This window comes from Bufo bufo, chromosome 9 (assembly GCF_905171765.1).
Source record: "Bufo bufo chromosome 9, aBufBuf1.1, whole genome shotgun sequence".
Lineage (NCBI taxonomy): Eukaryota > Metazoa > Chordata > Amphibia > Anura > Bufonidae > Bufo > Bufo bufo.
This window is the reverse complement of record NC_053397.1, coordinates 37,974,708-37,989,633: the sequence shown is the minus strand read 5'-3', so window position 1 is coordinate 37,989,633 and position 14,926 is coordinate 37,974,708.

The window sequence follows — 14,926 nt, the reverse complement described above, 5'->3', positions numbered from 1 at the left end:
GCAGCAGGCACTCGCCCATAATTTTTTCGATGCTCAGATCTGCAGCAGGCACTCACCCCTAATGTTTTAGATGGTCAGCTCAGCAGCAGTCCCTCGCCCGTAATGTTTTAGAGGATCACCAGCAGGCCCTTGCTCCTAATGTTTTTGAGGGTCACCAGCAGGCCATCAATCATAATTTTTCAAAGGTGTATGATGCCCTCCTTTATGTGTAATAAAGGGTATATCGGAGTGCCGGTTTTCTTGTAATTTTTGGCAGCCCTTTCACTTAGTGCATAGGCTTTATGAGTGTAGAAGTCCCACTACCCGAACAATTGTAATTTTTGGCAGCACTTGCACTTTATATACAAGTAAATATACAGGAAAGAATGTTTCCTAACAATTTTTCCTCTAAAATTGATTTTATCTTCGGTTTTGTGCGTATTATTTTCAGTCTGTAAAAATGGCATACTACTCGGACAACATCATTCCCAGCAGCGATCTAGGAGTCCAAGATGCATCCAGACATCCTCCCCATGCTGTTCCAAACCATTTCAGGGGGTGTCTGGTTTAATGCTCGGGTTCTCCCATTGACTTCCATTGTGCTCGGGTGCTCAGTAGAGCACCTGAGTATCCCGAGGTGTTTGACCCGAACACCCAAGCACTTTGGTGCTCGATCAACACTAATTGCGACGCCCTGAAAGTTTATAGTTACATGTGGGGCAATAATTTTTACACTATTTTCGCAATAAAGGTTAGGTATTAAGTTTATACATGAGGGCCCAATAGAGGTATTATTACAGGCTTTTTAGCCCTTTGCTGTTTTCCGGTACGAAAATGCCTCCTTATGTGTGCCAGTACAAAAATGCCCCTTTATAACATGTGCCAGTACAAAACATGTCTCTTTTAGTCTCTACAGTAGAACTAAGGTTCCCATAGTGCCCGCTTATGTGTACCATGTAGGAAAGCGCATGGGTCCGTCATTGACGGAAGGTATGTGTCACCAAGATTCTTGGCCTCTGTGAGGTAAGAGCCGGTAATTTTAAGTGTCAGCGGCAGTTAGTGATGACTGACATTATTTATTAGTTAGTATGGCTGTAGAGCCGATCCGGGCCGGCTTTTACTGGGAGAAGCCAAAGTGCAGGGTGGGTGGCTCTCCCCACGCTCCAGGCCGGGTTTTGGCTGGGATATAAAAACCCAGCCAGCAGTCTCAGCTGTGTGGATTATCTTCCACTTCACAGTGAAGCTGTGGAGACGCTGTGGTTTTGGGAGCTCTCTGTGCTGAGATCTGAAGGCCGTGTGTCAGACGAGCAGGCCACCTTACAGCCTGCAAGTGGACTTTCTGAGGCTGAGCATTCAGCCGGGTGTGAACTGACACCCAGGATACCAGGTGAATGTTGTTTTGTTTTTTCTGTGTGTGAACAAGCACCAAGCCTGAAAAGGGACTGTTTTGTTATGTTATGAGTGTGAATAAACACTGAAGATTGATTTAAAATCTGGTCCATTGCCTCTATATTGCGTCCACTAACCTGTCTACCAGAGCGAATCCCCACAACCAGTACAAAAAATACCACACTCCCTTGACATAGCACACCGTGCTGTCACAGCTTTCTCCTGGTGCTAGAAAAAGCCCTGATGAAGGAGTCTGGACATCTTTTATGATTCACAATTTAAATTTGCTTTCTCCCAGTGGAGTCTAAATATATGAATTGTGATATGCATTTATATGTGTATATAATATTATAAATATACCGTATATACACTGTCTGTCCCAAAAAAAAAGTCGCCACCAAAAAAAAAATAAAGATTCTCAATGGGGTTAAGGTCTGTACTCTGTGGTGGCCAATCCATGTGTGAAAATGATGTCTCATGCTCCCTGAACCACTCTTTCACAATTTGAATCCTGGCATTGTCATCTTGGAATATGCCCGTGCCATCAGGGAAGAACAAATCCATTGATGGAATAACCTGGTCATTCAGTATGTTCAGGTAGTCAGCTAACCTCATTCTTGGAGCACATACTGTTGCTGAACCTAGGCCTGACCAACTGCAGCAACCCCAGATCATAGCACTGCCCCCCACAGGCTTGTACAGTAGGCACTAGGCATTATGGGTGCATCACTTCATCTGCCTCTCTTCTTACCCTGATGCGCCCATCACTCTGGGACAGGGTAAATCTGGACTCATCGGACCACATGACCTTCTTCCATTGCTCCAGAGTCCAATCTTTATGCTCCCTAGCAAATTGAAGCCTTTTTTTTCTGGTTTGCCTCACTGATTAGTGGTTTTCTTACGGCTACACAGCTGTTCAGTCCCAATCCCTTGAGTTCCCTTCGCATTGTTCGTGTGGAAATGCTCTTACTTTCACTATTAAACATAGCCCGGAGTTCTACTGTTGTTTTTTATTGATTTGATTTCACCAAATGTTTAAGTGATCGCCGATCACAATCATTCAGGATTTTTTTCCCGCCACATTTATTCCTCGAATACGATGGGTCCCCACTATCCTTCCAGTTTTTAATAATGCGTTGGACAGTTCTTAACCCAATTTTAGTAGTTTCTGCAATCTCCTTAGATGTTTTCTCTGCTTGATGCATGCCAATGATTTGACCCTTCTCAAACAGACTAACATCTTTTCCACGACCACGAGATGTGTCTTTCGACATGGTTGTTTAAGAAATAAGAAGCAACTCATTGCACCAGTTGGGGTTAAATAACTTATTGCCAGCTGAAAGATAATCGCCCATGCAGTAATTATCCAATAGGAGGCTCATAACTATTTGAGTAGTTAAATCCAGGTGGCGACTTTGTTTTTGGACAGGCAGTATATATATATATATATATATATATATATAGCACAAAAAAACCACTGGCAGCACCACCCTGGATAGTGTGGAAAAATAGACGGGTGCAATGTCCAAGTATGGTAAAAGGTGCTTACCCACTTTAGAAGACAAAAAAATCGGACTGCACTCCAAGCATCTCTTCAAGAAAGTTTAGTTTTTATTCACCCATAAGGTGGCAAAGCGACGTTTCGGCTCAAGTATGAGCCTTTCTCAAGCATGCTTGAGAAAGGCTCATACTTGAGCCGAAACGTCGCTTTGCCACCTTATGGGTGAATAAAAACTAAACTTTCTTGAAGAGATGCTTGGAGTGCAGTCCGATTTTTTTGTCTCCTATATATATATATATATATATCATATATAATAAAATTCCTGTGTGAGTGCACTGTGTCCGTGTGGGTGTCACTTTTGTTATACTGGGCATGCGCGGCACGGGGACCTATCGGCACACAGCGCTCCACACGATCCTGCACCGCCCACACCAGCGCATGGACCATGCAAACGGCGAACCTCATATCCGACGCTACACTCTAACCATGGTAGGTTCCCATGGAGATGGGAAGGCTTATCAGGGAGGAATGTAGCCTAATCTCAATGTAAGGGACTCTGAGAGGCCAGGACGAGCCCTGAAGAGATTGTAACTATGAATGTCCCGCCTCTCAGAGCCGACAGTACAACTCTACACACAGAAGGTTCCCATGGTGATGGGGAACGCTTCCAGTGTGAAAGGGGAAAGGAAGCCTCTCAGAGTGACTGTGGGGGAAGGGGGGGGGGGGCACTGGATTTCTGTGTTGATGATAATGACCTTAGAGAATTGATGCATTTAGAAGACATATAAATAAATTCCTGCATTAATTGCATATATAGATAAATTTATTTCTGCAAGGTAACAGATAAGATAGGATCAACCTAATATGTATCATATTCATAATAATATAAGATAAAAATGAGTTAAAATGAAAGGCAGTTAATCAGAAGTAATAATTTCATTGGTGACGATGACAATAGTGATGAGAGAAAAAAAAATAGTAATAATAAGAATTTTTTTTATAAAAAAATGATATATAGAAAAAAAGAAAAATATATATAATAAAAAAATATTATATATATATATATCCTACATAATAAAATCCCTGTATGGGTGCCCTGTGTCTGTGTGTGTTTGTGTAGTTTGTTATACTGGGCATGCTCTGCATGGGTACCTATCAACACAAAGCGCTCCACAAAGAATGGTGTGAAAAGGGAAAATCATCCAGTATGCGGCAGTCCTGTGAGCAAAAATGCCTTGTGGATGCTAGAGGTCAGAGGAGAATGGGCCGACTGATTCAAGCTGATAGAAGAGCAATGTTGACTGAAATAACCACTCGTTACAACCGAGGTATGCAGCAAAGCATTTGTGAAGCCACAACACGCACAACCTTGAGGCGGATGGGCTACAACAGCAGAAGACCCCACCGGGTACCACTCATCTCCACTACAAATAGGAAAAAGACGCTACAATTTGCACGAGCTCACCAAAATTGGACTGTTGAAGACTGGAAAAATGTTGCCTGGTCTGATGAGTCTCAATTTCTGTTGAGACATTCAAATGGTAGAGTCCGAATTTGGCGTAAACAGAATGAGAACATGTATCCATCCTCTGATGGCTACTTCCAGCAGGATAATGCACCATGTCACAAAGCTTGAATCATTTCAAATTGGTTTCTTGAACATTACAATGAGTTCACTGTACTAAAATGGCCCCCACAGTCACCAGATCTCAACCCAATAGAGCATCTTTGGGATGTGGTGGAATGTGCATGTGGTGGATGTGCATCCCTCAAATCTGCAAGATGCTATCCTATCAATATGGGCCAACATTTCTAAAGAATGCTATCAGCACCTTGTTGAATCAATGCCACGTAGAATTAAGGCAGTTCTGAAGGCAAAAGGGGGTCCAACACCGTATTAGTATGGTGTTCCTAATAATTCTTTAGGTGAGTGTATATCTACTGTAATAAAAGCCATGTGTGCGTGCTCAGGGATGCGTGTCCGTGCCGATAATTGAACTGCACATGTGCGGCATGCCGTCCAGTCAACACACGGTGCTATACACGACGCCCACACCAGCGAGCCGCCCAATCACCGCCACCCCACACGCAACCGTGTTGCCCAAACCAGCGCGCACGGCGCACCGACCAATCACCGCCGCTGCTCGCAGGTTATGGTGTGCTCTCCACATCAGAGCACCGCCATTACTGTTCGTGCATCACACAGCCGCACAGTCCCAGCACTCTCAGCCACAGACAGCAGCTGCTGCCAGCAGTCTCAGCACTAGCAGTCAGTGCCAGCCGTCTCAGCCATCAGTCAGTGCCACCAGCCACCATTCAGTACCAGCCGTCTTAGTCATCAGTCAGTGCCACCAACCATCAGTCACTGCAACCAGCCACCAGTCACAGTGCCAGCAGTCTCAGCCACCAGTCAGTGCCAGCCATCTTAGCCATCAGTCAGTGCCACCAGCCACAGCCACCATTCACAGTGCCACCAGCCACAGGCACCAGTCACAGTGCCAGCCGTCTCAGCCATCAGTCAGTGCCACCAGCCACAGCACCAGCAGTCTCAGCCACCAGTCAGTGCCAACCATCTCAGCCACCGTCACCAGTCACAGTGCCAGCAGTCTCAGCCATCAGTCAGTGCCACTAGCCACAGCAACCAGTCACAGTGCCAGCAGTCTTAGCCACCAGTCAGTGCCAGCCGCCTCAGCCATCAGTCAGTGCCACCAGTCACAGTGCCAGCAGTCTTAGCCATCAGTCAGTGCCAGCCGCCTCAGCCATCAGTCAGTGCCACCAGTCACAGTGCCAGCAGTCTTAGCCACCAGTCGCTGCCAGCAGTCTCAGCACCACCAGTCAGTGCCAGCCATCTCAGTCATAAGTCAGTGCCACCAGCCACAACCACCAGTCACAGTGCCAGCAGTCTCAGCCACAGCCAACAGTCTCAGCCACCAGTCAGTGCCAGCAGTCTCAGCCACCAGTCAGTGCCAGTGCCATTTAATATAGACTGTTCCTACTAATGTTTATGCACTAATGTTCTAGCGCCCGTTATTGTAACGGGCTTAATGTCTAGTATATATATACTTATTTAAATTCACATCTATTAAATTAACATTTTCCAGGAAAATGTTGGTCAAGGCATTGGCGAAGCACTTGTTCCACTTTTGAGGCCTCTTCTTAGTGCAGTGATGGTAATGTATACTATATTTTCATAATTTGTATCATAGTTTATTATTTTCTTTAGGAAATGTATCGTTTGTGAGCTTGATAGGACTTCCCAATCAACTTGTAAAGGGATTGCATGAGCAAAGGATCACACTTCATACATTTTCACACACTCATTTATGCATTTTCTGACAATTATTAAAGAATCCCAGCAATAATTTATATATTAAAGAATCCCACTAATAATTTACATTATATTACATGTAATTTAACACTATGGGACACTTTTCAAGACCATTACATTGTATGCCGGTTTGGATTCCCCCTGTGTAGCTGGAGGATGAGCCACATTTATGCAGAGGCAAACTCCTCTCATAGATATGGCGCATCTTCATGCGTCACACTTTAATCTATGGCAGCCTTCTAGCTGCCATAGATATGTCTTGCGAATAAAGATAACTGTGGCAGGCCAGCTGCACCACCCACTCCACGCCTGCTTTTCTCGACACTTCTAAAGTGGGTGAATAGGAAAGAGTGCAACAAAATTTGCGACCATTTTAAGTCACAAAAGTGGTGTGAGTAGATTAGAAAACATCCCCATATATTTTTATAGAGAGAGTTACACAGGTTAAAAAATAGACATATGCCCATCAAGATCAACCCTTCTCAGACAAATTATACCACATTATGTTACGTTCATATCTGCGCTAGTTATGTCCATTGTTCTGCTCTGTTCAGGGGCGGATTGGCCATAGACCCTACAGGGAAATTTCCCAGTGGGCCGATGCCCAGGGGACCACCAAAAGCTCACCTGATGGCCGCAGGCCAGGTACATGATGATCAAAGGCCACAGCTACCCTCCTGAACTTAACTGTATTACCATCCTCAGGACGATGATACAGTTGAATACAGTGGAGAGGGCGGCAGTATATTGTGCTGCACTGTGGTATTTGGTTCTGCAGTGGCGGTACGTTGTGCTGCACTATGGTATTGCAGGCCCTGTCTACTTCTGTTTTCCCTGCCTACTTATGTTGCCCTGCCTTCTATCAACTTAGTCCCACCTACAATATGGGGCCACTTTTAAGTTTTTTTTCCAGAGCACCTTTAAGTTGGCAATCCGTCCCTAGCTCTGTTAGAGGGGCATAAAAGCAAAAATAAAGGAAGTGCCGGATTTAGCACATAACAGATGATAACAGAGCTGAACAGACCCCATTGATAATTACCCCTTAATGGATTCTGTAGTATTTGTATATGCATTAGTGTGCCAGCTGAGCTCACTCCATACAAGGTGTCCCAGCAGTGACTGGGATTGGTGATGTCGCCGATCCTGGTCATTTAATCCTTCAGATGCGGTTGCCAATAGTGACCACGGAATCTCTGGGGCTAGACTGAGGAAGGAGTCTCCCCCTCTCCAATGATCAGAGCCTCCACAGCGAAATAAGGGGGCTCAGATCAATTGCCATGGCAGCTTTGGCCTTGTGAAAGATCCCAAGCCAGCAAAGGAGGCAATATGGACAATCACAAAACATTAGTAAGTGCCTTGTATTACCTTTCTCTACATAATAAATGCCACTTGGTGAAGAGAGAGAACCCCCTTAGGGAATAATGGGGTCCTTTCAGTTTCCGTTCAGTTCCTGCATGTAGGCCTTTTTTTGTCCACTCTTTTTGTCGGAATCTGCCCCAGACAGATCCTCCAAAGTAGATGTGAACAGGCCTTAAATTGTTAGATTAATTGCAACCATCAATGTTGTTTGCTATTAGATAAGCATCTAGCCCTTTTTTTAAATGCTGACATAGTATCTGCTACTACTACCTCTCGGGGTAGGACATTTCACAGTTTGACTGCTCTAACTGGAAATAGCCCTTTCCCGTATTGAAGTCTATATATACATTTACACCTGATGAACATCCCCTGGTCCTTTGTAAGGTCTTTGGAAAGAATATTAAATAAGATCACCTCTAAGGTATCTTTTATCCAAGCTGAACAGGCCTGACTATTCAAGCCTCTCATTATAAGGGCTCATTTAGGATCTGCAAAACAAAGATACCGGCTGTGCCCAATGGAATGGCCAGCACAATGATAGAAATGCCTATTCTTGTCCGCAAAACCGAGAAGAATAGGACATGTTCTATCTGCCTGGCGGGGCCGCGGAACGGAAGTACGAATGCGGACAGCACACAATGTGCTGTCCGCATCTTTTACGACCTCATTGAAGTGAATGGACACAAATATACATTTGTCTGGGACTACTCAGTGATCTTGGGTGCGACAGGTGTGAATGAAAGGGGTCCCAGCGGAGACTGGGGACTCCCAGCTGCTACACCAGAATCACAGAAAATCCAACCCTGCTGTCACGCCCAAGATCTCTGTGTAGCACCAGCCTGAGCCTCTCATGAACGCCCATCTCTGAACCCTTCCTAGCCCTCCCATGTCCATCATTGGATATGGAGTCCAAAACTGAATCCCATATTCAAGAAGTGGCCTCACAAGAGATTTATAAAGGAGTTATCTTACATTGGAGTCACTTTTTTTTCTCTCTTTTTATAATATCATATAAATCTTAGTTCTAACATAACACATGCTATTACAGGAAATCCCTGTGGTTGGAGACCTTTTAGGGGGCCTTCTATGTACAGTGGTAAGTATGGTTTATTTGGTTGGTTTATACAATATGTACCACCTTTTCCACAATACCCAAGGACAACTTAACTTTCTGATATATTTGGTGTGTGACTGTTTCATGAAAATGTTATGAAGGTGGCCTATACATGTGTCATACTATGGCCATTTTCTGTAGGACCCTCATTCACGATGGGTCTGAGGAGGTTGTTGTTTAGCCAATAAAAGATACAGTACAAGTTAAAACAACCCTCAATCTCTGCTGTGATCTAAGTCTGAGTCCGGGCATCCATTTATGCAATGCAGATTTGTCATTCGGCATGAACGACTGTTCAACTACAGCACAACAAAAGGAAAATGTGATACAGGGTAGGAGCTCAGGGAAAAGGACCAGAACAATGTGATACCCATTGTAGGGGGCGAGAATCGCATTCAGAGGAAGAGATGATATAGTTCTTCAATACCAATATTATATTTACATATAAATCTTTTTTATTGAGAATAAAGAGTATAACAAGGCAGCATATAGCCACACAGAGTTTTGTGATCAGCAGTATTCGCCCATTGATGATGCCACAAATATTCAAGTCAAACAAGGGTGACGCATAAAAGGAGAGGTCTCACATACAAGGGGAGATGTGTTCAATCTGACGTTCACGTTGTTATAGTCCATCCTGATCTAGAGTTCATGGACAGTAATAGAACAAATGTTTGGCAACTGTATAGATACATCATGACAGCTGTATAGGTCGAGAATGCATAACATAGCATACACCAAAATTAATATGCCAAGGTGTAGGCCACATCAAAACCCCAAAATGCCAATATTATATTTAAAATATCCACAGATATTGTTTATTAGGGTCCGTGTACCTCTTGTAAGAGTGGACACTGATGTGGTGAGTGATTATGATCCACAACGTCTCCAGGGTTTTGGATCTTCAGATGATTTTTAGGTCCAAAGAACAATAATACAAATAATTACACATCAGCGTTCAGCCTTTCCGTTCTCCTGCTCCGTTATAGGAGCAGGAGAATGGGAAGGACGGATTTGGCACATAACTGAGCCGAATGGAGCCTACAGACATCATAGACCATAAAGGGCTCAGTTAGGTTTCCTGCCTGCACAACTTTTGTCTCCGCTTCAAAAATCTTACTCCGAGCGGTAACCTAACAGACCCCATTATAGTCTATGGGGTCTGTAGTCTCTGTTTAGCTCAGTTCTGTGCCGAATCCGTCCTTTCCGTTCTCCTGCTCCGTTATAGGAGCAGGAGAACGGAAAGGCTGAACACTGATGTGAACTCAGCCTAAGAAGTTGTCATGATGGAAGTTCTCCGGTAAATTCTTGTGCAGTATAAAAAAAAGATTTAATATAACAGGCTCTTCCAGTGGAATAATTATACTATTGTGCGCAAAGGCATAAGTTATTCATTCCTACAGTATTTTTGTATTTTCCCACATTATTGATGAAGAGAAATTTATCTAGAGAAGAGACGTTAACTATACATACTCTATGTGACCAAAAGTATGTGAAGACTAGACCACCATGAGCTTGTTAGCCAATTTAAAAAAAAACATGAGCATTGATATGGAGTTGTGCCCCCCTTTTTGAGAAGGCTTTTCAAAATATTTTGGTGCTTGTGGAAATTTGCTCCCATTCTGCCAAAAGAATCTTTGTGAGGCTAGACACCGATGTTAGATGGGAAGGTCCGGCTGGAAATCAGAGTTTCAGATCATCCCAAAGAATATGCAAAGAGGTATCTCCCAGGGAAATAGAACCATCTCGCAAGCGACACCTTTTGGAAGCGTCCCGCTCTGAATCAAAGTCCGACTTTTTAACAGAACTTGGGACTTGACAAGGGAAAATCGCCAAACTAAATATCTCTCTGTGGACAGCTGTCTACGGCTTGGCCTTCTCCACATTTCTGTGTCCGTGAAAAAATTTGCTTTTTTCATTCGTGAGGATGTCTGTGAAGGACCTGTGTTTGGTCCATGTATCCATTTTTCCCCTCCGTGTGTCATCTGTAATCCACAGACATTGCTCAGGTGAAAATTTATTTCCAGAGCATCAGTGAAAAATGGACGCACCATGGATGCCATCCACGTTGTGTATGTGATTTTCACAGACCCATAGACTTCAAAGGGAGTGTTTAGTCTGCATCACGGACCAAAGTAGTGCGTGTCTCCGTGATTCTTTTACTGACCAGCAGTCAGTTCAGACACGTTCAAATGAATTGGTATGAGTGCTGTCTGCAGAAAATGGGAACGTGTGCTGCACATACAGTATCAGTGAAAAACGGAAATGTGGACGAGGCGTGCTTGCTCCTCATCAGTATAGAGTAGCCTTGGATGCAGTTTAGGCAAGGTTCTGCCTCTCATTAAAGGGGTTGTCCGTGCTTTTAATATTGATGACCTATCTTCCGGATAGGTCATCAATATCAAATCGGCGGGGGTCCAACACCCGCCACCCCTGCTGATCAGCTTTATGAGGAGATAGGTTTACATACTTTTGACCATCCAGTGCCGGCCAATGGTCCGATGTCAGAGATGAGCAGAACAGATTTTCAGCCTTTGGTTATATACAAGGATATCTCCTTTTAGTAGAATCAGCAAAGAGCTTGTAAATTGTAAGGAATAGAAACAAATGTCTATTAGTGGCATTCTTTTCCATGTCACCTAATAATAATTACTATATATTATGATGAAAATGTTATTTCCCTTCATATAATTCAAGTATTTATTTCCTACAGACGGGTCTTCTAGACAATTTACTGGGTGGATAGACAAAGAAACATAATACAGTTGTGGTAAGTAAGCGCCTTAATCTAGCTCCTATGGGTGAGTACGCAGTGCCGCTCGGCAGCAGAATCCACATGCTGTCAGCTGGGGGGCTGCATCTGTACTCGCCATTGTTTCAAGTGTATACTTACAGGCGCATCCTTGCATTTAATGGCAACCAGACTGCATCCTAAAGTATGGATTTCAGAAATGCTTTTAGAGACAATTGTCCACTTAGGCCTAAAACCACACGGCCATACGGGACGAAATTGGCACAGGATTTGCTAGATAACCACCTTCCATTGTTTTCAATGGGAGTCTGTGTTGTCATTGATGTGGCCACGGAAACCACGATAGTGTGTGCGAAGGCAGATTAGCTCAGCGGAATAGGGTTAAAGCCACAATATTATTTGCCAAATTCAAAAGGCCAAACTGTGTATTTCTGGTGCCATCTTTCTGATGTGTGGGGTACTGGAGCCCCACCGATCAGATAGTGATGGCCTATCCTGAGGATAAGACATCCATATTAGAATAATTCATCACTATCTGATCGGTGGGGGTCCTACTCCAAGTAACCTACTGATACTTTGAAAAGGTATATTGCCCACGCATTAGTGTCGGTGACGTCAATGGGATAACTGCTAGGCAGAAGTCTCCACCTAACAGTGAAAAATGTAAACAAAAAGGCCCTTGCCCTGCGCGATAAATGCTCCGATGCGCATATCAGAGGGACTGGAGGTGCGAAAAGCAGGATATGTCCAGGTTAAGCTCTGAACCCGGACAACCCCTTTAAAATGCTTGAAAACTTTGGAAAAAATGTGCCCAAGAGCATGAGAGTGTGCATTGCCCACTGAGAGCAATTGGAAGCTGTTGGTGGCGTTTTGGACACGTATTACACTACATAAAGTAGGCTTTTTTTGTGCAATATAATATGCAGCGTTCCTGGATGTGAACACAGCTTCAGGCCTCATGCACACAACCGCAAATGTTTGGTGTATGTCTGATTCACATTTTTTGTGGATCGCATACAAACCCATTTATTTCCCCCCCAAAAAATTTACAGGACACATGGATGCAACCGGGCCACAAATTATAGAACCGGTCATATTCATACTTTTGTGGACAATAATAGGCCTTTTTTTTACAGTAGGTCCTGTATAAATTGTGGGATGCACATGGACTGCATTCAATTTGCGGAGTGTGCAGGAGGCCTAACAGGGATTCATCTCATCACCTTTCATCTAAAAGTTGTCCAGACTTTCAGCTAAGGCTATTTTCACTTCTGTTCTTCGTGTTTCCATTCTTGTGCTCCTTTATAGAACAAAAATAATGGAAGTGCCAGATTCGGCAAATAACTGAGGCAAATGGAGCCTAAGAGAGACAACTGAATAGGGGTGCACCGAAATGAAAATTCTGGTCCGAAAACCGAAACCGAAACTGCCTTTTTGCCCAAATACTTTTAAAATACTTTTTTTTTAATGATTTTATTAATAATTATTTTTCATGAATGAAATTCATCTGTGGGTGGCGCTGTTATGGAGAGGGGGATCTGTGGGTGGCGCTGTTATGGAGAGGGGGATCTGTTGGTGGCGCTGTTATGGAGAGGGGGATCTGTTGGTGGCGCTGTTATGGAGAGGGGGATCTGTGGGTGGCGCTGTTATGGAGAGGGGGATCTGTGGGTGGCGCTGTTATGGAGAGGGGGATCTGTGCACTGTTATGGAAAGGGGATATGTGCACTGTTATGGGCATAACAGTGCACAGATCCCTTTCCCCATAACAGTGCACAGATCCCTTTCCCCATAACAGTGCACAGATCCCTTTCCCCATAACAGTGCACAGATCCCCCCTCCCCATAGCAGTGCCATAGACCGATCCCCCTACCCATAACAGCCCCAGCCCTGTGGCTCACAGCATCACTCACTGCATCTTTATTTTACCTTACAATCGTGACGCTCCGGTAACAACTCTGCAGGTAGAGCGGAGGGCGGCGTAACGTCACTTACTCACGTGACGCACCTGCTCCGCCCACTTTATGAATGAAGGAGGCGGAGCAGGCGAGTCACGTGAGTAAGTGACGTTACGCCGGCCTCCGCTCTGCCTGCAGAGTTGTTAGTTACTGGAGCGTCACGATTGTAAGGTAAAATAAAGATGCAGTGACAAAGTAAACCGCCCGCCCGGCGCCCGCCCGCAGATGGTGGGTGACAAATCCCACACCCCATATTTTCGGCCGATATGTAACAATGCATCCAGGACTTTTCTCTCCACCATTTTTAACAAATTCTGTGACAGAGGTCCCCGATGTGAAAGGAGCCTTACTGCATTACTCACATTATTCCATGATGATATGTCTAATATATGTAATATACTGTACACTCCTTTATTCTCCACAGGAACTCAAGCTTCCAACATGGAGGAATCTGAAAAATGAAAACTGACAAAATGTTTTTGGATCATCTTTTTTATAGAGATTTACATATTGTTTGTTTCTATTTTTTTCTCTTTTCTTCAAACCATACAATAAATTCCCTGCAGATTAAACCTGTGTTCTCTTTTTTTAAATCAAACAATTTTATGTTTATAAAACTAAATTGTGTAACCTGTGAAGCTACCAAAATATGTCATATAATATCTCCTCATTATATGCTACCAACAGTGATAAAACTGTATGTGAATCAATGATCATAGTACCGATCATTCATCCCTCTACAGTATAATGATTGCTGCGTGTAAATGGAGGTAAATGAGCTGTATTGTTGATCAGACCTCATTAACGACAGATCAGTGACCCATGTAAATTGATCTTAAAAGGGACAACCCAAGCAAGGTTGATGAGCAGTGTCGTTCTTTTCATGGTGGTCACTCTTCAATGGGGAGAAAGGACTAACTAGACAGTCAATAATGTTCCCATAGGTCCTTCTCCTAAGGCAGGGATGTCAAACTTGTGGCCCCCTGGCTGTTGCAAAACTACAACTCTCAGCATGCTCTGATAGCTGTAGGCTGCTTGAGGATGATGATGACGTTGTAGTTTTGAAACAGCTGGAAGGCCAAGAATTTGATATATGTGTCCTAAGGCCTCATTTACATCTCCATTTGGAGATACGGCAGGGCGTTCCTGCACAAAGCAACCTGCCAGATCCTGTACTTCAGCCAAAGGTTGTACTTCATACAAAGGTTTATGTCCGGCCAAAAGCCGGCATTTACAGTATGCCAGAAATTGTCTAGACCACAACTGGACCCCATTGCAAATAAAGTGTGAATGAGGACTAAGATGATTTGGTTATGTATTAATTTTTATAATAAGCTAGTGGGTTCTTCTACAGTGATCTCTGGAAATAAAACAAAACATTTTCCCCTAAAAACAGTGGTTTAAGACTGTTATTGGTAAAAAAGAAAAATGTTTTTCTTACAGTGTGCAGTTTTTTGCTGCATGTAAATTATGTTTTTATTCATGCTGTGTTTTACAAATCCATGAAAAACACATTGCAAAAATATCAATTAAAAATATGTACTATATT